The sequence below is a fragment of the Grus americana genome, chromosome 18 (genome assembly GCF_028858705.1).
Source record: "Grus americana isolate bGruAme1 chromosome 18, bGruAme1.mat, whole genome shotgun sequence".
Taxonomy (NCBI): domain Eukaryota; kingdom Metazoa; phylum Chordata; class Aves; order Gruiformes; family Gruidae; genus Grus; species Grus americana.
The window spans coordinates 1,800,908-1,826,763 of NC_072869.1; the positions used below are offsets into that span (position 1 = coordinate 1,800,908).

Consider the following 25,856-nt stretch of genomic DNA (forward strand, 5'->3'; position numbering starts at 1 on the left):
CGGGCCAAAACCAACAATTATCTCCAGTTTCAGGAAATTTGAAGCTGTGGTTAACAGTGTCTTCTTGAGGACTGACAGATGACACAGGTGGCTTAGCGTGCAGCCAACGCTAACCCTGTGTGTCGATGGCATTAATCATCTTGACAGGTTGCGGTGTGGCAAATTGCTCAAGGTGGGTCCCCTGGTTGGGAGGTCAGGGGTTCAGGTCTTGGAGGAGGTTTGCGTGAGCGCGGGCTTGCAGCCGGCCCTGCTCGTGGATGAACTTGCTGCATCGGATCCGTGTGACCCGCGGTACTCCGTTTCCTAGCGTGGCTCGCTCTTGTTATTTCGCCAGGCAGTGGATGCCCAACAGAAATCACTCTATTGCTTCCTGAAAAAAAAAATGGAGGCAGAAATTCTTATAGGCTGTTGCTAGGCCTTTACCATTAAGTAAGGGCTGAGGGAATACTTTATTTGCTGAAAAGTTGACTTTCATGTTTTCTGCAACTATTCTGATCAAACGTATTGAAAACTCGGGGCTCCGGATGCCCCTCTGGAGGCAGCCCTGCGTCCTCCCCCCTCGCTCTGACCCCAGCTCCTGTTTTATTCAAGCTCTGTTGGTTTTGGGTTCACAAGGAGAAAAAGCAATCGTCTCAGCTCGGCGAGCGAGCCAACAGCCAACAATTTTCCAAGTCCCATTGGTGGGTCCTGGGATCTGCAAGCCCGAGGGGGTATTCGGCATCTCTGCGTGACTGGAAAATCCCAGTCCCTCTTATTCCAGGGGAATGGGGATGTCGAGCTCACAGGAGCTGCTGCCCGAATGCCTGCAGTAGGGAGGAAGGATATGTTTTATCAAAGTGAGTCCCTGCTGTTTGAGTTCCTGGTTAGGAGCTTGATATCATCTGAAAACCAACACAGGGAAGTAAACAATGACTCTGGTTTTATTTTAGTCCTCTTTTTTTTTTTTTTCTTTCTCCCATTCATTATTTAACCTTTCAATTACTTCAAGAGTAGCCGAAACCGTAAGTCCCAACAGATGTAATGGTTGGTTTGTTGGGAAGCCTCTGCTGCCGGTCCCTTCCTGTAATCCTGTAAAAGCCGAAAAGAGGAGGAAATTTTTTTTTTCTAAGGCAGCTGAAATGAGTCCTCCTTTGGCTGTTCACTGTAATGATACTAGGTGTGAAAAACTCTCTGGTATTTATGAGCAGATGTGATTCAGGAATAATAAAGACCTGAGAACCTGTCATAGGATCGTGTGGATCAATGAATCATCTGCCAGATATGGCAATTTTGCGTATCAGGCTACATACCCGAAACTGATGCTATTTTTATGGTGTTTTCTGGTGGCAGCGGGACTTCTGGTCACTGAGCAAGTCCAAAGTGTCCCCGAAAGGGAAAGAGACCTGAATGCTTTAGGGAAACTTCACCAGGAAAGAATCTTGAGTCGACAGGAACCACCGCTTACTGCTGCGTGCAGCTTTGATGAGGAAATTTATATTTCTGTTGAGCCATGCAGAGAAAACAAATATCACCCCCATCAGCTGCCTTCGGAGGAGAAGCTGCCTACCCCTCGGGTTTCGCCAGCCGCCGAGCAGTTAGCATGGCACCCGCGTGCCTGCGGGCTGCGACGGCGTGGTCAGAGCCTGGAGAAGACGTGCTCTTTGCACAGGTCCACAGGAGGGACCTGGAGGAGGATGGTGATGTGCAAACCAGGCAGCAATCGCACGCAGAGCTACCCTGTGCCAGCATCCCTGGATCTCTGCAAATTATCGAGATCGAGGGGATTTGTATTCCTTAGCCGGTACTGGTAGGGAACCACTGAAATGCCGTTACCGGGTCTATCTTCGTTTTACATCAGCTAATGGCTGACCAGGGGCTTGGAAAGTTTGCTGTTGCTTTTACAAAAGCCTTTCTTTGCTGCTTGTCTTCCTTTCTGCGGTTTTCCTCCTGTGCTTTCTCCCCTTCCCTCTTCCACTCTCCCTTGCTTGAAGTTCAGGGAAAATATGTGCAGCCTTCCCAAGAGAACATTTTGGCATAGTCATAACTTGTTAAATACTGTAATTAAAATATTTTTCTCATTAACTTGGAAGTAATGTTTCTTCCTAAATTAAACCGGAGGATTTTTTTTTTTTTTTTTTTTTGCTAATTAAGTTGCCAGTTTCAACAAAAGTGCTTCAGAAAATCCTGGAGTCGTGAGGCTGCCCTTGCTGGGTCCCTCAATCTGCTTCCTCCAGCAGTATCATCTGCAAAACAGGGGGAGGTTGTCAAAGATGATTTTTAAAAGGGCTTGTGTGGTGGGGCACAGCTCAGGTTCATTGCGAGTAGATGTATCAGGCCGTGTTCGCTCTAGTAATGTCTTCTGGTGTTTCCTAGGTTTCTCAAAGTGATGTGAATCCCTTGAGGGTCTTGGTCTGGTTTTGTGTTGGGAAGCTAAGGCTTGAGTTCACTGCCATCGTGGTGCTGCTGGAGCCTTCGTCCTCATGGGCTGCGCAGGCTGATGGAGTGAACCAGCACAGCAGGAGAAACCCCAGGCTGCAGAGGACTCGCTCCCTGCCCTGTCCTCCGCTGGCTGCGTGGCACTTTCTCTCCTGTATTAAGCTTAAAGCAGCAGCAGGACCCAAGTGTTCACAGCTGCTGGGACTCGCGTGCAAAACAAGGAACAGTTTCCAGCGGCCTTGATGATTTTCTGCGTGGTTATGGATTTTCCTCTAGGGATGCAGAGTGCTGAGGAGGAGGTTACCCACAGGCCTTCTGGAAAGGGCTACAGGAGCCGAGTCCTGGAAGAGTGATTTTCTGCAAGAAAGCCATTGAGGAGGGGTTGGTTTTTTTGGGTTTTTTGGGGTTTTTTTTTTTTTTTTTTGCATGAAGTGTAGTACTGGTTTGATTCTGTCTTGGTGGCTTTTCAAGCCTGTTGCATTAGACTTCTTGTCCTTACTCAGATGCCAAGGTATAAGAAGGCTTGTGCGATGGTCCAGGGAGCTCAGCATGGTGCAGTACGCAGGCTGGGTTAATGCTGTTAACTTGAGCATCTTCTGAACTTGGCTGTGGTCCTCGAGTATCTCTTTTGAGCATTGCCCCAAATTCATCCCATTCACATGGAAGGGGTGCAGCTGGTGGGGGCTTGTTCCCTTGTGGGTGTAATGCCAACCCACAAACTTCTCCTCTTGCAGAGGGCTCAGTCCCACCTCTTCCTTGCTGTAGTTAAGGTCCCTGCCGGTAATGCCTGGGGGGAGCTCCTGGGGAGATTCCTCACCTCCTAAAAGAGTTTGTTGTTCGATGTTGTGAATCATGTTTTGAGAAAGTCTCCTTTTAAAAAAAAAAAAAAAAAAAAAAACCAAAACAAATTTCTTCCCTGTACTTGCACATTCCCATGCGCTCCTCGTGCCGGTCTCCTCCTCCCAACCGTGGATGGGTTTGGGTCTGTGTCAGCCCGGCTGTCCCACAGGCTCTCTTTTCCCCCCCCCATGGTTTTCAGCATCCCCCGTGGGAGGGGGGAACGGGAGCCGTCGGGATCTCTCAGGTTACAACCCCAACAAAATGCCTCGTTCCGCTCCTCCGACAATTACCTGTCCACGGATCCCAGTTGGGTGTTTTCTGTCAAGCTGGTGATTGCGGTTCAGAGCAAGGACAGACTTATGTACACATCACCCTGGCAACGTTTAGGTAAAAGTCTCTGAGAAACACTGGGGTGCATATTATGGGCTATTCCCTTTTTCTGCTTGTGCGCATGTGGGCTTTTTTCCCGACACTAGCCCGAGGTGCAGGGAACACCCGAGCTGGTTTAATTACCTTCCCTGCCTCCTGCTTTTGAAAATCTCTACCTTGTGTCATTTTTTTTTTTTTTGATTTATTTTTTATTTTTTTTGGACTTATGTCTGTTCCAAACCCCACTGCAGCTTTGTGCCGAGAGTCTCGCAGAGACAGACCGCAGCACATGTGAGCCACCCCCGAGGCAGGGTGTGAGCACAGTGACCCTGGCTTGGGCTGGCTGCTGCAAACAGCCCAAGGGCTTTGTGACGAGAACGGGTAGCCCGAGGTTAACGCAGCAGCATCTGGAGAACCTTCTGCATCGAGGCTGCTCGAACGCAACTCGGGCCAAACTTGTCACAACTAATTTAGTCATCTAGAAACGAAGAGGCTGATCTAACTGGATAAGTCGACCCACCAGCCTCGGACCTTTATTTTAGGATGGGATGTAGGTTCCCAGCTCTCTCCTTGGGCTCCCAAGGGAAGCAAGGCAGTATCTGAAGGGGGTGACTGCCCTGCTTAGGGAGAGATGCTCCTCTCCAAGGAGCTGATGGTGTCTGGGACACTGGGGTGAAGGGGTTGCATTTATTCCTGTGCTTCAATGAGGGCTTTCTAAATATTCAGGGGGGCTTTAAAAAAGCAAAGCAGAGGACTATATAAAACCTAGTGGATGCTGGGTGTAGTAAGACTAAGCTTATGGGCCACTTCAGTCGGGCTAGAGAGGGCGTTTTACTGACCTCCTGCTTTTTTGAGACTTCTCAAATAATCTTAAAAAACTTTAATCTGAGTGTGCCAATGGGACTGTTAACTTCAAGGATGTCCTTGTGTGCCGCTTTCTGAAGCTAACCTAAGTTTTGAAGCATTCTTGGGCTTCTATCTTAAAAATATGAGGCTGTGCTAGACTTCAGCAGTGCACTGGAATGCAGAGATTCCCGATTTTTGCTTTTTTACCAGTGGTCTTCAGATACCCTGGGCTGAACACTTTTTCTCTCTGTACCCCTGTTTCCCCTTGTGCAGAATGGGAATAGTGCCTCCCTCCTGCCAGCACAGGTTGCAAAACACGTTTAATGTTACTCCTCCGCTTGGGAAACGAGTAAACCCTTCTGTGCATTTGCGTTATTGTTGTCTTGGGCAGTTTCAATAAAGGCATTCTCCAAAGAAGTGCTTTTCGGAGTCCTGACACGTTGCAAAGAGGAAACAACGTGCTCGGTCTTGTCTCGTGCACAGCATTTGCTCGCTGCAACCAGTTCATGAGAGAGAGCGTACCCAGTGCCACCGGGCACCCGGAGGGCTCGTGGCCAGGGCACGCGAAGGTGCTCGAGAATGAGAACGGACCAAACAGTGCTTGCTTGTGCCTTGCAATTCATGGCAAGATCCCTGACTCTCAAGGGGCAGATTGCATTAAAGTTGGCGTTTGGTTTTCCTCATTGCAAAGATGCAGAATTTTGGACAATGTCAGTTTAAATCGTCTCCCCCCCCGGCCCCGCTGGTGATGCTGCGTCTTGGGGCTTGTACATCTGTATCCATGAGCAATATGTTTTGTGGGTGGCAACGTCAGATTAGCTGATGGAATTTATTAGCTCTGGTGGAACCATTTTTAGGCAAGATGTTTTTGCAAACAGTATTTCATCATAAAACACTGCTGTCAATCACCTGTAGGCAAATGACTCTCAAAAACCCAGCCCTAGATTGAAGGAAATGATAAGTAGTTCTGCTTGTCCCAAAAGCCTTTTTTTTTTTTTTTTTTTTGGTCTCTCTATTTATTATATTGCTGGGTAAATAATTATTGGCCTCCTGTACTACAGAGTGGGGGTGGAGGGTCAGCAAGTGTCTTGGAAACGGTTTCGGTTCTGCATTTGATGGCAAAGCCGGATGTTTCCATGAGCGAACAGGACTGACCGCGCTGCGTTCCTCCAGCCTGGTTGGCAGGCGGGTGGTCAAAGGCAAAAATGTACCTGAGGTGCTGTAGGAGCTCTGCCCTGGCTGGAGAGCTGAGCTGGTGGAGGGAGAGCCCCGGCCCCGGCTGGGTCAAACCTTCAGCGCTGCAGCGATGGTGATGGACGGACCTTGGCTGAGATCGGTGCCAGATCGAGATGCAGAAAGCTGGGATTTCCCTGTGGCTGCACGTAGGGAGCAGCCCTGATTTTCAGGAGGAATTGTTGAAACGAGGTGACTTTTTTTCTGTAGCAGGGACCAACCGTGAACTGGAGTCTGGGAACGGCTCCTCCTTGGCAGCGTTGTCTTGGCTGTGCGGCTGGAGATTAAGTCTTTAATTGGGTGCAAGCAATCAGAACTTAAATACTAATTTACATACCTGACATATTGATGGCAAATATTTTAAGGATTGACTCAGTATAGAAGTAGCACCTAAACGGGGTGAGTGGTAAGAGATGAGGTGATGCATCTTTCCAAGAAGGCGTTCGATACACGAACACTCCCAACGCCAGGAAACGCAGAGACACCCAGGGCTGGAAACAACCAGCAGCCAATTTCACACTGGAAAATCAAGCGTTTGGAGTTTTTGATTTGGAGATTAATTAAATGCTAGATCAGCTTTGAGGAGGGGGAGAGTAAATTCTCCATCCCTTGGAGTCTTTAATGAGATCAAGCAGCTTTCTGAAAGATCCGCTGTCACTGCAGCGCGAGCTGCTGATCCCCGCACAGGACCTCACCGTGCGAGCTCCCAGCCTTTGCTGCTGAGCCGAGCCCTCCTGGCCACGGCAGCGATTGGAAAAACATCTCCCAGGAAGGCTGCGGGTCCATCCCCGGGGCCATACCACCCCCGTGCCCGCGGCAGGGCTGCAGCGACCGCGTGACGGACCGTTAGCTGGGGCTGCCGTTCTGCAGGAACGGGGCTGGTTACGGCACACGGCCCTTCCAGCCTCCTGACAGCATCTCCTCGTCTCCAGCTGCTTTCACCACCTCCGTTGTTTAACCGCACTGTCACTTTTCTCACCTGCTTGTTTTCAGTGTTTTCTCTGACAGTTGCTTTTTGTAATTGTGAATTTTTTCTTTCCCCCCCCCCCTCTCTGTTGCTACCTGTTCTAGCCCTCAGGCGCTGAGCTCGGAAATGCATTCGCTGGGGTTTGCCCTGGCCTGTCGCATACATCATCCTGCAGAGGATGGTGTGCATCTGTTTGGCATTTATTAATCGTTGCAGCTTGACAGAGCTTCTTCTGCTTCTTGCATTTTCTTGTCCAAAATTATCTGCTTAAAATAACAGAGCGGCGATTGGAAGGGGGGGAAGTGATGTTCCCCGTGCCCTTGTGTGGGCTGCTTGGGTGCACGTACTGAACGCGTCGTTTGGAAGCTTTGTGTCTTCAGAAATTCGCAGGGATGCAGGCGGTGCCCACCCCTGTCCCCATGTGAAACAGGAAAGGGGTGGGCTGCGTGCAGCATTCGTATGATGCTGTCTTTTTATCTTTGCTTATCAGTTGAAAGTGAAGTCAAGATTAATAGAGGCCAGGGCTTCTTACTGCTTCGCGGCTCCCTGTGCATGCTACCTTTCCCTGTTACCATTAAGAGAAAATCAGCTTTTGCCGTTGACTGCCTTCAGGGACACCCCGGTGCCTAATTTGCCTAATTAGCTCTAGAGAAAACGATGCTGTGATCTGACGCGGCTCTGCTCCTCGGGGTTGGCGTGCTGGAGGACCGCAGATTTACTTCCAAGTCTCTGCTGACTTCCCCGAGCCCTGCCTGCCTGTAACGTCACGGCAAGAGCATAAATGCAAACGGCGGAGTCTCAAAGGTCTCCTGGTTGAGGTGGTACTTTGCCTGTGAGATGTGTTTGATCCCAGCTCCCTTTTCCAAAGGGAAAAGCGTTGCGCAACATCACGCTCACCAGTTAAATGGAGACTTCTCATCTTTCCTCTTCTCTGGAAATATTTAGCTATCAGCCAGCTAAGGGCAGAAGGAACTTGTTTCCAGTGCGATGTTTTTTTTCCGTCTACACGTAATAACATCTTTAACTGTATGTAATTAACTCAGAAGCGATAGGCTTGTAATTACCCAGCAGAAGCCTGTGAAAAGGATTGCGTTAATCTTTATCTTGGGAACTTTATTAACAAAGATGTTCTGGGCCGTTTTGGGATATGCCGAAATGTCTGAAGTGGTGCATGAGCTGTGCAGAGCCCTGGATGCAGCAAAGGCTGTTGGAGGGCTCTGGTTCAGCCCCGGCGTGTCCCCAGCACCAGGACTTGCAGCAGATGCCTCCAGTCGTTGGTTTGCTGACGTCTTCTGTTTTGGAGGTTCATCTGGGACGACAGAAGTCTACGCTTCTGGTCTTTGCTCGACACTGTTGATTTCTCTTGTTTCTGTCTGTTCGTGGGTGTCACTGGAGGGGTGGGGATGAGGAAGCCTGTGGTTAACTTGTGGAGGCTATGCCGTGTAGGAAAGACTCATAAAGTAACCACGTGACGTGAAATGACTGTATAGCTCTGGAAATTAATACTTAAGGCTTCTCCTGTTTGAGTGTGATGAAGCCATCAGAAACTTAGTATGTGTGTATTTTACATACAGTACGAATGCTGTAAAGAAATGTGGTTTATAGCTTATGGTTCCCTCAATGGAGGGGGGGGGAGAAGCTTAGTGACTCTATTTTTTTTTGATTTGCAACTCACATCAGTCTGTCTTCATTACCCTTCTGACTGGGAAAGACTAGCTGAGTTGGTCAGATGGAGGTGACTCAGAGCTGAAATCACATGTCGGAGCCTTCTTCAGAAGTTTTGAGACAAATAAAATCATACAATGTGCCCCTGGGGGTTAGACCCTGAATTGAAATTAGAGGACATTATTTGAGGGAAATCTGCCCCGGTGTTGCTCTCTGCAGCCTGTGATTTGTGAGCGAGCAGTGTTTTCCCTTGAGGTTGTAGCCCCTGCAAGATGGACATAGTGCTGGGAAGCGAGGCACACCCTGAATGCTGTAATGTTACTCATGATGGGGCTTTGGGCAACCTGGTCTAGTGGAGAATGTCCCCGCCCATGGCAGGGGAGTGTAGAACTAATTGATCTTTAGGGTCCCTTCCAACCCAAACCATTCTGTGATTCTATGAGCAACACCCTGCAGCAGACAAACGGGATTATTTAATTTTGCATCTTGGCTTCTTGGGATTTGCTAGAGGTAGTTCTTGGTCATTGTCCTGGTTTCAGCTGAGGGGGTTAATTTTCTTCTGAAATTGTTCTTGTGGTTTGAACTCATAAGTCTTGGGTGTTTTGTGGATGTTGTTTCACATCACATCCTTGCCTGCCCTTGAGTCTATGACTGGAGACTTCTCAGTGCTCCACCACCACCAACTCCTCTGCAGGGCTCATCAACAAGTTGTACTGCCTGCTCCAGGTGTAGGATGAGATGAGAATTGCGTTTTGGGTCCAGCTAATGACCCGTGTGTCATCTGACGGTGTAGGTGACTTCAGATAGTGCATGGTGCGGTGGTAGAAATGGCTGTCTTGTTAATACCAGGGGATTCCTGTGACTTGGAATAACAAAGTGGTGGGTAACACAGTTAATAAATGTATAGGTAATTGGTGAACAAGAAAAAAAAACCCCAAGCTGGTTAAATAATTTATTTGGTAATTAATTATTTTTTTTTCTCTGTCATTTGGGGGATTAATACGGGAAGAATGGTTCATTGATTAGGGCACTAGTCTACTTCTTTGGAAAAGGAGTTTGTGGTGTTCCCTACCATGGCCATCTTGTATAAATTTGGGCAAGTCATTTATGTGTTTATCTCCTTGTGTTTTGAGGCTAATTTTAATAATTTCAGTAACTTCTGTATCTCATGGGGGCAAAACAATATTTTGTGACACTCAGAGCAGAATACTGCTTATATTAATAGTGAATATATAGCAGGAGTAGTGCTAACTACAGTGAAAATGTTCAGTTTAAATAGGTGTTTTGCATAATAATACTTAAGACTTCGATATGCTTTAAACATACATTAACTAATTTGTATGATGCTCCTGTGCAGGCGGTGTGGGGACAGGCAGCATTGTTTTCAGTTTGCAATAGAGAAAGTGAGCGCAAGCTATCTTGTGCTATCACGAAAGATCGTAATGAGCGTTAATAGCTCTAATTTATAAACAGACATGACACGTTCAATGCATGCTTTTACCAGAATGATTATCCTTTGGAATGGGCTCTTCATCTCCTCCTTTTCTTGATGTCTCCGAATCAAGCCTGGGACTGTCGTCTTGTCTATGTTGTTCAGTCCTAGTTGTTGGGCTCGGGGCAGGCATTGCAGGATGCTGACACATGAAGAAATTAGAAGAGAGCCTGGCACAGGACAGATGTACTCCCTGGTTGAGGAGTCCCCTGTAAGGTCCCAGACCTTTCCAAATACCAGGGCTCTCTGCATCCTCACAAACTGGCTGTATGCTGCAGGGTACGGAGGGGTTTCTGGCTCTGCCGGAGCCATGCAGGCAGCCATGGCCCTGGAGCCGAGAGGGGAAAACACAATTCTGAATTGCAGGGAAAATTAAGCCCTTTAGGACAAAATTCTAGCAGGACGCTTTTTTGATATTTTTACTCCCTTTGTTGCACAGGTTGAGTAAAATTCTTACTTTCTGCACCCTTTAATTTTAACCCATCTGATTCTTTGTTTTAGGTCCTGGAATCATGAGAACTTCCAATGACTTGGCAAATCTCTCTGAATCACTGACATTCTGCTGCCATCTCCACCCATGCCTGTCCCTTGCCTGCTCCCTCGTCGGGTGTCAGTTCTCCAGCCTACGTGCTGAGAAGAAAAGTTAAAAAGGTAAAAGTCTGTAATCTGATTCCGCAGTGACCTGTCTAATCCTGTTCCCTGGTACAGTGAGAGCTGAAATACTTGTACTGCAAAACAATGACTTGAGGAGACTAGAGAAGGACGATGAGAATCTACAGGGATTTATTTTTATATTTTTTTTTTTCCCCTCCACCTTCTGTCGTTTTTCTGACCGAAAGCCATCAGCTGGAAAGCACGGGTGGCAAGGGAGAGCTCAGGGCTGGGTGTATGGGCAGCAATGCATTGGATCCCTCTTTAGAGGAGAGTTAGGGGTACGGTTTCAGGCACCCCAGACTAAATCTGCGTGGTAGTGGCTGCACTGAGCTGTCCTGGAGGTGAAGGGCTCAATTGCGATGAGTAAAGCACTGCAGCTTCACAAAGAGCTGCTGACTGTGCTGTGTTCCCACCTGTGGAGCTCCCAACAACTCCAAAACGTTTCCAGATTGGGCTGAGAATGAGGGTTTTGATATGTGGTTGGGCTGTGCTGGGAGTGGTTGAGCTTTCCAGGCTTCTCTGGGACCTTTGCTCTGAGCCTGTCTGGTTCACACCTGGAGTCCCGGGCTGCTGCCCTTCTTGTAGAACCGGGGCTGGTCTGCTGGTGTTCCCTTCGTGTTGACCTTGGGTTGGATCGGGGAGTTCATCCCAGTCTTCCAGGCTGTGGGGCTTTCCTGTTGTTCCTTGTGCTGCGTGTGTGTGTATGTGCAAAATCCTTCGTGGACATTTGTGGCCATATGGGCTTTTTTTTCCTCTAGCTTGTTGTGGAGAAAAAGCTTCCCTGTACCGAGCCTTGATGCAGGTTCCACTGAACGTAACTGCCTCTGCAAAAGGTTATTTTGGAAAAGCAGCCTCTTCAGATGAGAAACAGGTTTGTTTCAATGGGTTCTGCTCTGTTGAAACCACAACATGTTGTGTGAGCTGTGTGAGGTCTGGATTGCAGAGGTTATGTTTTGAGTTTGCTGTTGTATCAGAGAGGTGTTCTCATAAGCCGCTTTGTCCTCTCTCCTGGAGAGCTTCCTCCAGTTGGGGCTCTGGTTTCCCCTTTACCAAAAGCTCTGGTTTGCTGCTGCGCTGAATTGAACCACGTTTTCAGAGCAATTTCCAGCTGGGAACCTGAGCGTGCGGTTCCTCGAACTTCATTTTTCTTAGGTGTTTTGGCTGGGTTGTATTATTTCCTTCCTAATTTTTTTTAGGCATAGCACCCTCCAATCCATCTGATATTGCTAAAGCTGTCGATGCAAGTGCCGTAGTGTTGTAGAACGGGAAGGCTTGGAGAGATATGAAGTTAGTCCAAGGTCAACTACAGCAGTGCTGGCGGTGCATGCGTGCATTGGGGCGACTCAGGGTGTCATCCTGCGGAAGGTGCCCCTCTGCAGAAGGCTGTCGTGGTTTGGAGGGGTGGTTTGAGGTTAGAAAGCTTAGGCTGGAGCGTGGCTGACTTCTGTCAAAGCTGCATCCAGCAGAAAACACTTCTCATGGAATTCATGCAACCAGGGCTCTGTAATGGAAAATCTGCCACACCTTAAATGCTATCGTATTACTCATGAACGCAATACTGGTAATTAACTGAGCTAAAAACCAGATCTATTGCATGTCAGTTATCGCCTAACAAGTTGGCATATCTGAGAGATGCATCAGAGGCCGGATGTGCTGGTTTCCCACCTAAGGTAAGAGAGGTCACCTGCCTCGCCACCAGTGGAGATTCAATGGATCTGGCCGTGTTTAAATATCATCTTGCTCATGTACAAGAATGTGTCTAACACTGCTGGGCTGCAAGGCTATGCAGTGAAGTCCTCTGTTGTAACAAGATGCAAAATATTCAGTAGTTTCATCACAACTTTTTGTGTCTCTGTGGAACCTTCTCGCATCTGCTGATTGCTTCCGACATCAGAAATGTTCTCAGGCTTCACCCTGATCCAGAGCAGTACTGTGTAAATGCTGCGCTGGATTTCAGCTCTTGGTTGCTAACCTGCAGTGCAGGCTGTGGGAACTGATGTGATTTCCTGATTCAGCTTCCGAAAGAGGAAATCTAAAGGCACCCAACGCATGCAGGGTAAAACGATTACGACACCCGGGCAAATAATTTATGGCTGTGAGTTGCAGTTCAAATCTTATTCTTCATTTTAGTCTTTGCCTTTAAATCTCCTATTCCAGGACATGTCTTATTTCCTCGTTATCTTGGAGGCTGTCAGAGAGCTGAGGTGCTTGCGTGCTGCTGCAGCACCACATCTCATCTATGTTCAAACATTGAAAGAATTCCAAAACGTGTGAACTTAGTTTGTCTGCAAACTTCATTATTTTAAAAGTAAGGAAAATTAAGTATTTGGAATCTAAAAGGGAACACAGCTTTGACTTTTTTGGTGCATACTAGGAAAATTCTGATTTCTGAAGTTCAGGTTTTTCTAGGTACCCTAATGCAGAGAAGTACCAGGGAACGTGTGCTTGGTTTTGCATTATTCTGTGCCTGTAACGACCCATCTGAGTTTGCTCAGGCTGGCAAAATCTGGGCAGAGACGTGACGCCTTTGCTCCGAGACCTCCAAATGGCAGAAGGCTCCAAGCGCTAGGGAGAAGGCTTGGGAACGTGATGTGGATGGGTTGGTTTTGGTCGTTGAAGACCATGATGGCTGGAGGGAGCATTGCAGCCTGGAACAGCATCTCTGCCAGTTCTTTGCAAAGCCCAGGGTTCCCGAGCGGTGGCTGCTCGACAGAAAGTGTGTGATGGGACCAAGTGCATGGTCTGAACTCAAACCTTGCCTTTTGAATAAATAGTGGGCTGCTGTGCTTAATCGTTCACTGGCAATGCGGTGATCTCAGGAGGCTTGTCCATCTTACTTAGAAGGGACTTTAGCTCACAAATGACATTTGCACTGGGATGCACTGGAAATGGGCCGGCACTGAGCTTAGAGGGAATCAGAAGTTCAGCTGGCTGAACCTTTCTGACCAGGAAGTCTGCTTGTCTGCCAAATAATCTCCCGATTACACAGACCTGGCAAGGAGATGTGCCAGCGGAGGTGGGACAGATCAATGCTTGAGCCAGCCTAGCCTCTGCTCTGGTGTCTCTTAAGCTGCTTTTCTATTTCACAACATCATGCTGAGCTTCCTCGATGCCAATCCCGGGCTGAAGGGCCAGCTGGGAAGGGAAGTCCCTGTGCTTTCTTCTAAGTACATAATTAGTTTTCAGTTTGGGGCGTGTTTTTAATCAGCGCTGTGGTGGATCGTCCCCATGTGGAGAGTGGATCCCACACCTTCATTTCCTGCTCGTTAGCAGGAGAGAGCACAAAGCCTTCGCAACAGTGTCTCTTGGAAGTCAGCGAGAGGTTTCCTATTGTCTGCAGCGGGGGGGGGGTGGGGGGGGTGGGGGGGGGGGGGTGGGGGGAAGGACCGGTGCCCTCAGGCCCTGCAGATTCTTCTGTTTCACCCTTCCAGAACAAGCCTGGAAAGCTGTCTGGGAGCTGAGCGATGGAGGAGCGCTCCTCCCTGCTGCCCATCCATCCTGCCTGTCCTCATCCCACATTCGGGAACCCCCTTTTCCTCCAAGCCGCTCTTGTTCCCGTAAGCCAAACTTAAAAGAAAGAGCTCTCTGTCTCTGGCAGGGATCCTGAGGGGATGTTGGCTGGGCAGTGCCCTCGGAGAGGCGGCTTGCAGCCCGGCGCTGTGCCGCGGCCCCTCTGTGTGATGGGGCTCTGTCCGTAGGAACTGGTTGTGCATCTGGCTTTCTCACTTACCTGGTCTGCCGAGCTCCAGGCACTCACCCTAGATATTGCCCACGAGGAAGCGCCTGATGTCCCAGATGTTCCGGATTTTTGTGGTGCAATTCTAAAATACTTTGGGAATGCTCAAAGGTTCTTCTGTTTGAAAGCTGCTGCAAGTACCGAGTCGTGTTGATGTTCATGTATGTAGTTATCTCTGAAGCGTTGTGGCCCTGCGCTGTGGTGTACAAGCGTACGAAGCTGTCCTCCGAGAAGCTTATGATCCGAGTGCCGTGTTTTCTCGAGGTGCGGTACAAGTGCTTTCTGCGGGAAGAGGCAGAGCGCCTGCTGCGGTTGAGGAGTCTGGTGGTTGGGTAGGGCTCAGCTGCGCCAACTCGAAGCCCAAAGCTGTCTCGTCTCTCGAGCAGTCGTTGGATGCCTTTGCCATGTGCTATGGAGGGGAAATTGCCATTTCCATCAGAGATTTATGTAGGGACACTGCCTTATTTCCCTGAATTTTATACCTAATTAAATGCCAATTCTTGAGCCATCAGATTCCTCCAAAGACAACACTTTTCCCCCTTGGCACCTTCCACCCAAGGTACCTTCTTTTCTGCTCCCCAGATGTTTGATCTGCTGTGTGGCTGCTTTGACTCAGTCTTTCTCTTTTTTCTTTTTTTTTTTTTTTTTTGTGTGTGTGTCAGACAATAAATCATGTTTTGCTTTCTTCAGACATGTGGGGGAGATCCCAACAAGACTGATGACAGAGAAAGGTGGCTAATATTTCCCTGTACAGAAAACAGTTTTGTGCAGCGCAAAGCACGGAAGCGACGCAACTACTTTCTTGCGGGATGATGTGGGACAGTAAATCAGAGAGCTCGTTCTCATCTCACCACAATCTGTGAGGCTGCAGCGTGGGAGGGAGATCACATCTGCCTTTGGAGCAGGGTGCTGGGGGAAAGGGAGATGCCGTTGGTGTAGGTGTTTTCCCCAAAGCATGCCATCCTCCCGTTGCCCATGCCAGCTCCCCTGCGTGTAGCCCAGAGGCTGGGGCTGTTAAGGATGGGGTTGCCAGATGCGTTTTGGGGAGAGGGTACGCTGTGCTGTGCGGGATGTTGGCAAATACTGATTGCAGGGAGGGAGGGTCTGAAAGGGTGGACAATGATTTAAAGCAATGCAAAAAAAAAAAAAAAGGGAAAATGTTATTGATTTTTTAATTTTTATTTTTACAAGCTGTGTTTGTGTCCATCTTCGTGGCAAGTCTGTGCTCAGCCTGCTGCAGCTGGAAGCAGCCAGCGAGGCGTCCTGCCGTGCAGGTAGCACTTGGACCTCTGCTGACACAGAAATACCAGTTATATTCCATTCCCCTCTGCTTCAGCAGGCAAGTGCTGGCAGTTCCCAGCTGCCCATCCCGTTCCTCAGACGGGCTCTGGTGGTCCCTGCTTGGAAGGAAAGAATAAATTCACGTGAAGCCTGTATTGCTCTTGCTCTCGTCCGGCGAGCCTGTCCGGCTGGAAGCAGGACAGTCGGCGATTCCCATCCCCCTGGCCCTGCCGGCCCCGCTCCCCCTTCTCCCCCGCAGCCCTGCCTTGCCCTTTTGTGGAGATTTATAGAGCCGAGTGGGCTGAGAACAAATGAGCAGACATTAAGGCGATGTGTTCTGCATACTAATGACAAGATACTGCTTCTGCACCTCGGGGCAATACTGGGTCAGGCCAGTTTAGCTGTAAACTTTATTTATGTGCTTATTACATCGCAGCTGCAGTTTGCCGGCCCGGGCCGAGGGTTTAGGGATGCGTCCGGCAATAAATTTTGTTTGTTTATTTGAAATGAGATGCCCCTTCCCCCTAATGCTTCCTCTCTTTCCTTCTTGGGGGGGGGGGGAAAGAAAATCCCTTCTTTGCCATCACAGATTCGTGAGCGGAGCGGGGAAGGTGGGATGAAGATTGAGGAAGGTGATGAACGAACTTCATGGGGAGCAGTTGGATTTATTTAATTAAGCCTTGCTGGTGTCAGGAAGATTTTACCCTCCTCTGCAGGTAGCAGTGGGCAGAGGAGAGGACGGGTCTTTTCATCAAAACCCTGGGAGACCCAGGAGTCCGTCCCTGGCTCTGCCACTGAACCCTCTGGCCAGGCACGGTCAAGTCCCTTTGCCTCCAGCCCCACCTGGTACCCAGGGCTCAGAGACCCTTTTTTGCCCATCTCTTTTGCACCAGGGATGGGCTTTGCTGTGCTGCTCTGGCACAAGCCGTGGGGAGGTGGGGTTGTTTTGGGAGAGGACTGGCTCTGTACTCCCAAGATCAGTGGGGAGATGGGTGGTGATTTATGCCCACAGCAAAGACGTTCTAAAACATCCTATTTTTATGGTATCCCCTCTGGCCTCCAGCCTGTTTCCTCCTCGTGTTACATCTTGTCTCTTGGGTTTATAAGCGCTCTGGGGGCAGGGATTGTCGTTCTCTCTTGTCCTAGCTCCAAGCTGTTTTCCGCCTTGCTCCATCATTCAAAGCAGTAAAACACAGGGAGGACATGATGAGTTTGGAGCAGGAGCTTTGCCCACTCCTGCTCTCGTGCAGAGAAGGTAGAAAAGGCTGAGCAGAGCAGAATTCGTTCCTGTGCATTTTTCAGAGCCTCCTTTGAGATCCCCAGCCTTGGCTGAGTGTTGCTGGTGTTGCTGTGATATAAATGAAGGATGCCCTCTCTGGGCTGGTGCTGGGACTTTTAAGTGGCGAGCCCTTGTGAGGATAAGGTGTTATTTCACTCATCAGCCCTGATGGCCAGGCCTGGGCAGGGCTGGATGTGGTCACCTGGAGCTGGATGTGGTCACCTGGAGCTGGGGAATGGCTGCATCAGGGCTGGAAGTGAACTGGGTCAAGGCACAACTGCTGGCAGGGCTAAGTGGGGAGGTGGGGTGGAAGAGGCTTTGTAGACCCCCATCACCTCTCTGGTGAATCCACCTCCAACATCTCCATGTCGGTGCCCAGTTCTAGGATGTGGTTCTGATGTTATCTGCTGTCAAATAAGCCCGGCTGGGCAAAAATTCAGCCTGGCAAGCAGGCAAGGACTCTCTGTACCTCTGTGTTGACAGAGATTTCAACAATAACCACGTTAAGCATGCAGCCCAGCTCATTTCTCATCCGTGAGGGTCAGAGAGAGCTTAGGTTGTGGTGGAGCATCATGTGCCTTGTAGGGGACCAAAAACTACTGCCTGAAAAAAAACCCAAACCAAACCCCCTGAACGTCAACAACAAAAAGCCAGCTAAACCCTTCCAAGCCTTCTCCTTTCTGTTCCCAGGACAGAAACCTCCATCCCTACCAAGCCTTCCCCAGGGTAAGCTGTCCCAGCACCACCGCTCCCCGTTGCCATGCAGTAGACTTGAGCTGTAATCGGGGTGGACTTGATTTCCCAGGCCCTCTCGCCTGGCAGGGGCTCCAGATGTCCCCGAGGTGATGGACCAGGGCTGGGGCGAGGCAGGACGGAGGCAGCGGGAGGAGAGCCTGGCTGCCACAGGATGTGTCCGGGGGCCCTGGCAGGAGCGCTGCTGGAGCAGGCTCTCCTGGCTTGCAGCCTGCTCTCTCAGCCGGAGGTAACAGGCCAGTCACAAATGCCGAAGAGGAGATCAACGGGGGGTGGAGGAGGGATGAAAGAAAACAACCTTCAAAAGAACATGCACTGCTTTTTTTTTTTTTTTTTTTTTTTTTTGAGGGGAAAGGTACTGGACTGGTGAGGACTTCTAATGAGCCTGCCTCTGGGGAAGTCCTTCTTTTGCATTGAATCCAGAACTGCCCTTGCTTGATTAAAAAATATACATGTGTGGATGTTTGAATGGTGTTACATATTGCTTTGTTGTTCCTGCTCATTCCAACACCAGAAGATTTTGCAGCTCGTAGGCATGTTGTCCAAACCAGTCTCTGGAGGGTTGTCTCCCCTCTTCATTCCCAGCTTGCTCCTCTCCACCATTTCTCTAACAGAAAATAATTTTGCAGCTGAAGTTGGGGTTCTAGACATAAAAATAGGAAGGAATCCCTCCATGCTGAGAGGTCTCTGCATGCGTCATTTTAAGAGGTTGCCCATTTTGGAGAGCGTTGTTGTGTGTGTTATCCTGTGGCTGGGCCTTGGGAGGCAGAGGAGAGTCTAAGGAGGCATCGTCCTACTGCTGTGGTGTCCTGGAGCGAAGGTCGGTAGCGTGACTATTGACTTAACTCAAAGATGATTCCTTTGCCATTTCTGCCATGAAATCTGAGATTTGATGCCTTTTCAAAATGAGCTGTTGGGTGATCTCATGAATTTAATCTTTGCTGCTCTGCAATACCTAAAACTGGGAGGTTGGATGTCCAGGGTCACTGTCCTGTGCCTGACTACCTTCTCAAGTGCAAAGAGCTCCATTTCTCCTGCAGCCTGTCATTTACGAGTCTTCCCCACTGACTTAAATAGAGATTGGGTAGGATTTGTGTGTAGCAAGCCCTGGATGTGCCCCTTATTTTTATATCCCCTCTTTGCTCTTAGATTCTCTACAAATTGGGTACTTCTCTAGGTGTTCCCAGAACCCAGGGTGTTTTGGAGGTCTCTGGAGGGCTGTTTTACCATCTGTGAACTCTAGGTATAGACTCAAGACCTGTGCAAGAAACGGCCTGGTGACTTTATTGATGAGATAACTCATCCCTACAGTGCCATTGAGACCGGCTGGCGTCCCAGTTAAACCCATGGGTGACCCTGCTTGTGGGAAGGAGGAATGAAGAAGAGGAGGAGCCCCGACAGGGCAGCTCAGGGCAGGATTACAGTATCAAGGACCCACGGTGTGCTGATGGATGAGGTTGGGATGCAGAAATGGTGGTGGGACGGACTCCTGATTTCTGCAGACAAAGCCCAAGGAGGAGAGCCCTGCTCTCCAGCTGCCCCTTGTTAGAGGTTTCAAAAGCTCTAATTGGGGTTTCCAGTTTGCCTCTCCCAGTGCTCAGCCCAGGGCTTTGGCTCAGAGCCTCTCGTCAGCTCATGTTTTGAGCACAAAGCCGTGTTTCCAGGTGAAACCCTACCCTGGAGGAGGCTCTTGTGCTCCCCTCCCTCCTTGGCCAGCTGAAGGTTTGTGCTTTCGGAGCGGATGTAGGAGTTTCCTCCGCATGGCCTTCAGGTAACTTGCCCACCTGTGGCCTCTGAATCAAACTCAAACCTGTTTTTGCAACAGCAATTGCGGAACTAGGCTGGGTTTGCAGGAACACCGCTTTCCACCAAATCCCCCCCTTCAAGGAAAGCTCCCAGCACCCCCCTCCCCGGGAAGCCCCAGGGGCTGTGCTGCGATGGGGATGACTGAGCATGGATTAACCCTTCCAGCTTTGTTTGTCCAGCAAGTTTAGGCATCCATCCAGGTCCACGTCCAAGACATCTGGTGCAAGGGTGCTGTAACTGTGCCTGTTACCAGCTCTGCACCCCTGGTCTTCAGGGTGCAAACCGGGAGGGGGCTGTGACACCAGGGTTAACGTATTTTTGGAGAGGGAAGTTTTCTGCTTTGTTGTTGCATACAGCCTCTCAGCCCCACTGAAGGCAGCTTTTAGCATGCAAATGCGCTTTGCCTCATGCTTTTTAATGTTTTACTTCTCGTAATTGCCGAGACCGGTTGTAATTTTTGGACGTGGCCAGGTTTCCAAAAGCAGCTTCCCCTTGAAAGTGGTTCCTGGTGAGATTTGATTTCTGCCCCCTCCCTTTTTTGGTCTATCAAGTTGAAGGAAGCAAACGAGTCACCCTGGCTAATGTGAGCGCTGGAAAGTCCTGAGGTGTGATCATGAAAAATAACACGTGTTAACCTTTGAGTGTTGTAGTATTATATTTTGTTGTTGTGCTTCTAGTACAACTTTGCTGGGAAACAATAAACATTTTGGGCCAGAACAGATCATCAGCTGCGTAAGCTGCTGGAGCTGGTCCAGCGGAGCTGCGTGGCTTTGCTCTAGGCAGAGGCTCCTGCCCCTCGGGCTGCCTGGGCGCCCGTTGGACGTGACGCGTCTCCGTGACACTCTTTGTAGAGATGAGCTTTCCAGAACTCCAGCTCTTAACCCTGAGCCTGGATTGCAACACCATAGCTCTCCCCAAAATTGGAAAAATATCGGTGCAAGCTGTCAAGATGTTATCGTGGTCATTGCACAATACGCTATTCCATAGAGGGCTTTCCTGGGGAAGTGGGGTTTGAGATGTGCTGTCTGTCCATCCATCTGTCTCACTGTCAAGAACTAAGTCTTTCTGGGTAGTGTCAAAAAAATTTGCTGGTGTGTCAGAGGTATAAAAATACATCACATTCCAGCAAGTTGTGTGTAGGCAGATGAAGTCAGAAGAGAAGGTCCTGTTTGAACTCTTGCTGAAGGGTAGAGTGCAACCTTATTTCAGCTCAAGCCTGCTGGGCATCAGAGAATCTAAGTGTGATGTACCATACCGCAGAAAGCCAATCTTCATGGGTTCCCCTGCTCTCACTTTCTGCTTTCTCCCTGAAATCTTTGGCTCCAGAACATCGAGAATCTCAGCTTTCATAAAAACTCAAGCTCTGACTCTCAAAGTTAGAGAGAAGCATGAAAATGTGACTCTCAGAGGACCTGAAGCTTGCAAAACTCAGCAACGCTTGCAGGAAATTTGGCTCAAATTTGGTCTCTGGCAGTCAGGCGAGATAGACATGGTGTCAGAGTTTGTTAGGAAATTTGCACTTGAGTGTTATGCTGATGGATAATTTGTCTGTCGTTGGTCTATATGAGCTTGTGACAGGACAGGCACCGTGCAAAGCGAGTCACATCTGAGAGCGCTGTGCAGGGCGGGTGAAATTTCTCTGTTAATTGAAATGTGCCCTTTCTTGGTTGTTTCAAGCTCCTGGCAGAGAGGCTGAGGGTCCTCCAACCCCTTCCCCAAGATGCATTTTGCAAACTCAGAGAAGACGAAGGTGCCAGCCCCAAGGAGCACATGGTCTGTGCAGGTGGGGAGGGGAAAGAGGCACAGGGAGGCGAAGGGACATGCTTGTGGCCATGGTGCTGCTCCATGGGACAACTGGGATGAGAAGTCAGGTCTCCGGTGCTCCAACTGCTGAACTCCCCGGGAAGCCGTGCAGGCTGACGAGGGGCCGGGGTTGTAGGTGCCTGTACTCTCGACTGTATTACCAATTTCCTCCTCTTTACAGTTACTGGCTGCGCCATCTCGATGCTGACCTTGTTCTTGTTTAACTTGGCTTTCACTGCGGCTGCTGCATGTTCCCGAGTGATGGATTTTTACCTTCGTGCCAGCTGGTTTGGGGGAAAGGACATAGCTTCACTGACTTGTTTAGGTTGTGGGTCTCTCTTCTAAGGCCATGAGAAAAAATATCCCAGAGTGCTCTCACCCTATAAAATATACCCCGGCAGATATTTTCTGTCCATATCGTGTTAGTGAGCCAGCGCTAAATAAGCTGGGATTGTGTACAAGGGCAGCATGGGTCCTGACTTCTCTTTCTCAGTGTGAGCATTTAGCTGCGACACCCAAATGAGTGGTTTTCCTTTTCGCTGGTGGGCACTTCCAAGGCAGCGCAGTCCTGAGTGTTCTGGGATCCGTTTGGAGCTGCTGGTCTCCGAGGGATGATGCTCCTCCAGCTGAGACACCATCGTTACGTGCCTGAAGCTACGAGGGATGGTAGGGGTTGGTCTCCTAGCAAGGTGAAGGTTAGGAAGACCGTGACCCTATGGATGCTGGTGCTTGTATGGGGTCCCGAAGGGTGACACCCGTTGCACTGACCACAGCACCTGCCCTTTGCTGGGAAAGCTGCTTGCTCCAGAGACAACCCCAGCACGCGTGCGACCAGAGCCAGGCACCCTGCCTGCGCAAGTGCCGATCCAAGCCCGGTTCTTTGACGCAACCTGTGACAGGAGGGGGGTGAAGGAAGAAGAATAGCTCTATCTGCTGGGCAAGCCACTCGGGATGGAGCTGGAGAGGATGAAAGGGGAGACCTGCCATCGCGGCGGTGATCACAGCAGCCCGAGCGGCTGCGTGGGCAGCCGGGTCACACGGGCAGCGACTCGGACCCCCAGGGCGCTTCCCCCCACCCCAGTCCTTTTTGAATTGCAGTTTCCAGCTCAGTGGAAGTGGGGGCAGAGAAAGCCCCAGTGAGGCTGAGCTGGCTACAAACAAAGCGCTTAAAAAGATAAAGGGTGAAAATGGCTTTTTGGTCTGCCGTCGCCTTGTCCAAATTCACCACGAGTGCGTGGTGGATGGTGGTGCCCCGAGTCCCCATCCTCCCGGCGCTCAGATCTAATGGTTTACGGTCACCGAGCACATCGTGTGGGGAGCGACCACCTAAAACTGGTGGCCCCGGGCATCGCTCCGTGCTGGAGTGATCGTGCTTTGCAGGAGGGTCCCTGCGGAGCCCAGGTGCCTCCCCGCCACCTCCGCCTCTCCCCGGGCGTTTTAACTTGTTTCCTTTCGGCGGAGGAAACATGACTTTTCCCATTGATGGAATTCAGCCCCGACAATGCCGAGTGACACAATTTCCCACTCTGAGCATGCCATCGTGCCGCAGCCGATGCTGCGATGCCGGGTAGCCCTTTTCGGAGCCATCTGCATGACAATGCGGCGTTCTGTGCTACCATTAGCTGCCCTTTTGCTATTAGTACCTAATGAAAATGTAACCATATTTAACCCCCCACAGTCCGAGATTAGCGAGAAAGGGGCCTAAGTGGATTTAATTCTTTTGTATGGTGAGCATCAAACTCTCCATTTTGATTGCTCTGTCCCCTCTTCCCCTCTCCAGCGGGAGAGGGAGGCAGGAAAGCTGTGTAAGGCTAACTCTATCCTCTCAGCTGTCCCCGGCACAATGGGCAAAGTATCTTTTGTGGCATTAACGGCTTTGGCTGGGGGCTGGGGGGGAGCCGGGGAGGAGAACAATGTGTGAGAAGCTGAGACTGTGGGTTTCCCACACGGCCCAATATGTCTCCCCGCACCCCCCTCTGGGACAAGCAGACCTGCAGCAGCCCAGCCCACAGCTGATCCCGGCTTGATTGGCTTTTTTTTTTTTTTGCTATTTTTTTTTTTTTTCCTCCCCTCCTTCCTTCCCCCCCTCATTGTGCTCTCGAGAGATGAAAATCCTTTCCTGGCGTGAAAGGAGAGGCGTGCCTTAAATCCCCTCCCTCGGACGGACCGGGCATGTCATATGACGGCCAAATCCACCGGATTAGTGTGTGTGTGTCTGCGTGCGTGTCCTGCTGGAGGCGGGGGGCGGGATGCCCGATATCTATATTCCTTCCCTTCCCCCTCTGTCCATATTGATTTCTGCCAGGATATTTATTCATTGCACCTGCTGGCTGCTGGCCTCCCGCTGCCCGCCGGCCTTTCGCTGCGGTTTTGAAGATCCAACCTTGGGGCAGGGGAGCAAAGTAAATTCTTGACCCTTTTCCCGTCTCCCATCCCCCTGTGTTTTTCCCGAATCTGAAGCGGGGGGGTGGGGTGGAAAAAGGAGCTGTCGCTTTGGCTCTGTGCAACGGGAGGATCTTTGCGTGGAGGTGGGATCTCCCCAAGGATGGGCGATGTGCCTGGGGTCAGAGCATGGGCTTGGGTCTAGGTTGATGGCACAGCCTACGGGCAGACGTGGGCTTTGGGCTGGCCGGCTTGCCCTGCTCTGCCCAGAGACTCCATGGGACCAGGAACGCAGCCTGGCCCCCAACCCCACCTTGGTGGAGACCTCCAGGTGTCCCAGCTGGTCATGGCTCCAGACAAGTCGGGCACGGAGGAGGGATGGTCCCGTCACGTTTGTCGTTGCTTGTGGGAACTCTGATGTTAAGGATTTCTGCCTGTGGGAAGTAACCACGTACAGGGTCACCTCCTCCTTCCACATGGGAAGAATTGAGGCAGAAAGCTCTTAATCGACAAAGCCAATGTCATGAGCGAAGTCAGATTTGGAGCCAAGAATAGCATTTACTACCATTTAAATCCTGCCTCTGTGTTTTTAATGTCCCAAATTCATGACTGTCTTGGTTTCCCTTCAGGTTTTTTGACTCGTGCTGCGTCATTTTGTGCTGGAATTCCTGCTTTTTCCAAGAAAACAGTTTTTACAGACCCCACCGGCCAAACCAACATCTCCCTCCTGCCCGTGGCGTGAGAACTTGCGTGCTTGTAGAGGAAGTCTGCATCGGTTGAGATGAATTTAGCAACCGGGTCTGCAGCCTCCAATCTGTTTCTATGTGCACAAAGTCTTGCTTAGGAGGAAAGAAAAACTTCTGTGGGACAAGCACAGGGATGAGGGCGCAGGTGATGCTCCGGGTCAGTACGGAGGGGGTCTAACAAGTGTCAGCACCCCTGTAATGAAGGGACAATGGTACAACAGTCCAGGGCTGAATGGGGTGACGTGTCCCTGCAGTCTTGCTGCAGGTGAGGTTTGTTATATATGTGCACAAGTTTGCTATACGTGTGGAAAACACCTTATTTCCAAAGAAAAATTGATCTGCTTGCAGCAGCCGGGCTGCCGGTCCATGCCGACCCTGGCTGGCGGTGCTGGGGCACGGTGAGCCTGGCCATCCCTGGGGACAGTGAGCGAGCTGGTGGGGACGGGCTGGGGGCGCGGGGCTGGAGGCAGATGGCCATCGCTACCATGGTCAGCGGCTGAGGGGAGGCCAGCGGGGACGATGCTCCGGCCATCGGCCTGGGCGGCTGTGCGGGAGGGATGCTGGAAAGCAGCACTGTCTGGGATTGCCTCCTCCAGCGGCCTCGCTGCGTTGCCCCGAGGTGGGCACCACGGAGCACAGGGCAGATAGCTCCTGGGGCAAGAGGTCCCCACCGAGGAGATGCGCAATCCTGGTGATTTAAGAGATGCCCCAACTGGAGGGTGAGCAGGGATGGAGAGCCAGGCCCTGGAGCGGCAGGCGATGCGCCCACCGCCTTTGGACCAGGGATGCTGTGGTCCTCAGCGGGACGTAGAGGTGAAGTGCTGCAGGGCCCCGGCGGGAGGAGAAGTGTGCGAGGGGGTGGGGAGGGGCGGCGGGGGATGGAGGAGGCTGCTGCTTGTGTGAATATGCCCCCGCTCATTGTTCCGAGGCTTTATTCTCCGAGCCTTGATGGGACTGATTTAGAAATCCTAATCAGGGAGCAGTCTCTGCGCCTCCCGAGTGTGACACAACTCGAGCTGCTCCGGGGCGCCTTTGTTCCCTAATGACAGCTGACTTCATGCAGCAGTGGGAACAGTTTGAGCATAACTCCACACCGCCGGGGCTGGCAGCTGCAGCCTTAACTCTTTCTTGCCCACCTGCACGGCACAGCGGGACAGGGGTGGGGGGGGCCTGGGAGGAAGCGTTGCCGAAATGCACGTAGCCCGTGCAAGGATGCTCGGCTTTACCTCTGGCACCTATTCGAGAGCGACTGCAGCAAAGGGGAACCGGAGGGAATAAAGCTGCAGATGTACAGTTTTGTTGGAGGCAGCGGGGGTAAGGAGCAAAATCATTTTCCAGGGGCTGTCGCTGCTGCGTGGCTATTTTGAGTGTCTGCTGCAGGTATTCCTTGGGAAACAACTCAAGCCCAACCCGGGGCAATGTTTTCTGCTGCCTTGGAGGAGGGAGGCTGAATTTCAGAAACTGTACGTCCAGTTTTGTTGATGCTTCGAGTGTTAGAGAACGTCTGCAGCCCTAGGTGAGCGTGAAGTGCTTCCACGCTGGCTGCGGGGCATTTACATCACTTGCATTGAAAGTAAAAGGCATTGAGT

The 25,856-nt window shown here is 50.6% G+C and overlaps 1 long non-coding RNA gene across 1 annotated transcript in view; it reads left to right on the forward strand.

The window, feature by feature from the left end:
• Positions 1–25,856, forward strand: part of LOC129214701 (uncharacterized) — a 213,363-nt gene that overhangs the window by 90,215 nt on the left and 97,292 nt on the right. Inside the window, exon 3 of the long non-coding RNA XR_008579784.1 lies at positions 10,329–10,478. This is a non-coding gene — a long non-coding RNA (uncharacterized LOC129214701). The remainder of the gene's footprint in view (positions 1–10,328; positions 10,479–25,856) is intronic.